This window comes from Chrysochloris asiatica, unplaced genomic scaffold (genome assembly GCF_000296735.1).
Source record: "Chrysochloris asiatica unplaced genomic scaffold, ChrAsi1.0 scaffold00239, whole genome shotgun sequence".
In the NCBI taxonomy this organism is placed as follows: domain Eukaryota; kingdom Metazoa; phylum Chordata; class Mammalia; order Afrosoricida; family Chrysochloridae; genus Chrysochloris; species Chrysochloris asiatica.
This window is the reverse complement of record NW_006408757.1, coordinates 1,946,132-1,948,998: the sequence shown is the minus strand read 5'-3', so window position 1 is coordinate 1,948,998 and position 2,867 is coordinate 1,946,132. Positions and strand designations below refer to the sequence as shown.

The window sequence follows — 2,867 nt, the reverse complement described above, 5'->3', positions numbered from 1 at the left end:
CCCTGGGACCATCAAGGGAGAAGAGCGGAGTGTGGGACTGTACCCAGAGAAACAGTGATGCCAGAGATAGAGGCGGAGACAATGCCGTGGACAGATGGAGCGGGTGGGAACTCTAGACCCAGAGAGGGAGAGGGGTTTTGTGCTGACGATCAAGGGGCAGCCTTGCGGGGTATAACCCTTTGGTTGGTTGGTGATGCATGGAGGGGATTGTAACCATGGCAATGTAAGGATATAAAATAGGGTGAATTTAAAGCTAATGTTCTCCCATGTAAACTATCACATAATTCGCAATAAAACAGTTGTTTTAAAAAGTTTAATTAACTTGAAAAAAAAAAAAAGAGCCCTTCTGCCATGTAAATCCAATCCGTATATTCCTTGAAAAATTCACAGCCTGGATAAGGAATGTAGAGGAGAGTGAAGTCGGCTGGGCTTTGTCCACCTTCTCGGAAAAGGTTACATCCATGCTAAACTTCCTCTTCTTGTTCTCCACCATCAGATCATCCATGTATTTGACTGACAGATACCGAAGGAGCTTGATGTCATGGCCTCTGACCTTATCAAAAAGATGTGTGTCATTACTTTGGAGAACACAGTCCACCTCTGTGATGTACTCAGTGTCCGCCCACGCGTCATCTGCACCCCCCTGAGAAAATATAGTTGTAGCCTGTGTATCCGCACAGCTCTCCCCATCCAGACAGCGGTGGCTGCAGATTTGCTTGCCCTTGAACAGGATTTACAGGACATACAAATCGTCCTCTGCATCTCGCCATTTTGCTGCGGTTGATGAGGTTTTGCAATTTGTCCACCTGCACAGTGCTCTCAAATGTGTCTTTCTCCTTCTCGAAACTTTCATACTCCAGGAACACGATGTACCGGTGGTAGTGGCAGCAGATCTCCCCATTCACGTTTTGGGTCACGCTGTAGCAGTAATCTCGACCAAACAGCACCAGACACCTCTTCTTAATGCACTCAACCTTGGTGCCGAACTTTCCGCTCCCATCTTTGGCCCAGTACTGAGTTCGGGAGAACTCCTTCTGCAGCTCTCCGAGTCCTGGCTCTTGCGGTGGTAGGTTGCCAGAAGAGGCCAAGGACCCTGCCAAGGTGGTGGCGGCGGCCCAAGTGCCTCCCATAGCCCAGACCCACGTGCCCTTCAGCACCCCACGTGCCCCTCAGCACACCTTGTCCCAGCCCATAGCACCCACGGGCACCCACTCCGAGCACACAACCTCCTGAACTGCTTCAGCAGTCCCCTTCTTCCACTCTCAAAGAACTGTTGTTTTATTATGGAAATATTACAGTAATGTAATATTTGTCCTTTTGTTCATGACTCAGCATTATGTTCTCAAGGTTCATCTGTTATACATGTTTTGCAGCTTTATCAATATTCTTCATGGTAGCATAATATTCCAAACCAGAGTTTGTTTATTCATTCTTCCATTGGTGGGCATTTGGGTAGCTCCAGTTTTTTGCTATTTTGTAAAGTGCTGTGATGAACATCCAGTAATATAGGATGATCCTAGTCTTTCCACACCCATGCCAACATTTGTTGTCCTCTACAACAACAAGATGGCAGATCGGGTAGATGTGCAATAAGGAGACCATCAGCAACAACACAGAATACCGGACCAAGCAGACTCAAGAGATGGTGCCAGAACTCTGACCCACATATAAAGGAGTATTTAGAAGCTTAAAAGGCTTACAGCTAGGGGAATTTGCAGCAGAATCAAGAAATCCATTGCTTTCTAATTCAAGATGCTCAGCTGCTCCAGGAGCCACCATCTTGGGAAAGACCTAGCAGGAAAAGGATCAGAACAGCCACAAAGGCATGACAGAATTGCAGAGATACAAGTGTGGACATTCTTATTTTGGTATCTGTTCATTGGTCTCTCACTGTCTGCACACCTCCATTCTGGTGACTAGAGGAGATGCCTGAGAGAATGGAGAGCCAACACCACCCCTGGAGGTTTCTACTACGCATGCGAACAGATCTCCTCAAAATTTAAAATGACAGTTTCCACTTAAAACCAAACAGTCACCACTCATCTGTCAGTTTGTCATACTGTGGTGGCTTGTGAGTTGCTGTGATTCTGAAAGCTATGTCACCGATATTTTAAATATCAGTTGGGCCACCCATGGTGGACAGGTTTCAGATAAGCTTCCAGACGAAGACAGACTAGGAAAAAAGAGTGACAAACTACTTCTGAATATTTAGTCACTGAAAACCTTATGAATAGCAGAGAAACACTGTCAGATATAGTGCCAGAAAATGAGCGCCTCAGGTTGTAAGGCACTCAAAATGTGACTTGGGAAGAGCCGCCTCCTTAAAGTAAAGTTGACCATGATGACATGAATGGAGTAAGGCCCATGGGAGAAAAGCCCACGGGACCTTCATTTGCTGATGGGGCACAACTCAAAATGAAGAGAAACAGCTTTGAACATCCATTAAAAATCAGAACATGGAATGTATGAAATATGAATCTGGGAAAATCAGAAGTTGTCAAAAATGAAATGGAATGCATAAACATGGATATCTTAGGCATAAGTAAGCTGATATGGACTGATATTGGCCACTTTGAATCTGACAACCACATGGTTTACTATGCTGGAAATGACAAATTGAAGAGGAATGGTGCTGCATTCATTGTCAAAAAGAACATATCAAGGTCAGTCATGAGGTATGATAATATCCATGTGTCTACAGGGAAGCCAGTTAATACCACTATTATTCAAATTTATGCACCAACCACAAAAGCTAGTGAGGATGAAATAGAAGAATTCTACCAACGTCTTCAATCTGAAATCAATCAAATGTGCAATCAAGATGTCTTGATCATTACTGGTGATTGGAATGCAACGGTTGGGAACAA

The 2,867-nt window shown here is 44.6% G+C and overlaps 1 pseudogene; it reads right to left on the bottom strand.

The window, feature by feature from the left end:
- The window catches only part of LOC102833979, a 14,354-nt pseudogene extending 13,224 nt beyond the window's left edge, over nucleotides 1-1,130 (bottom strand).
- Between the last annotated feature and the right edge of the window lie 1,737 nt (nucleotides 1,131-2,867).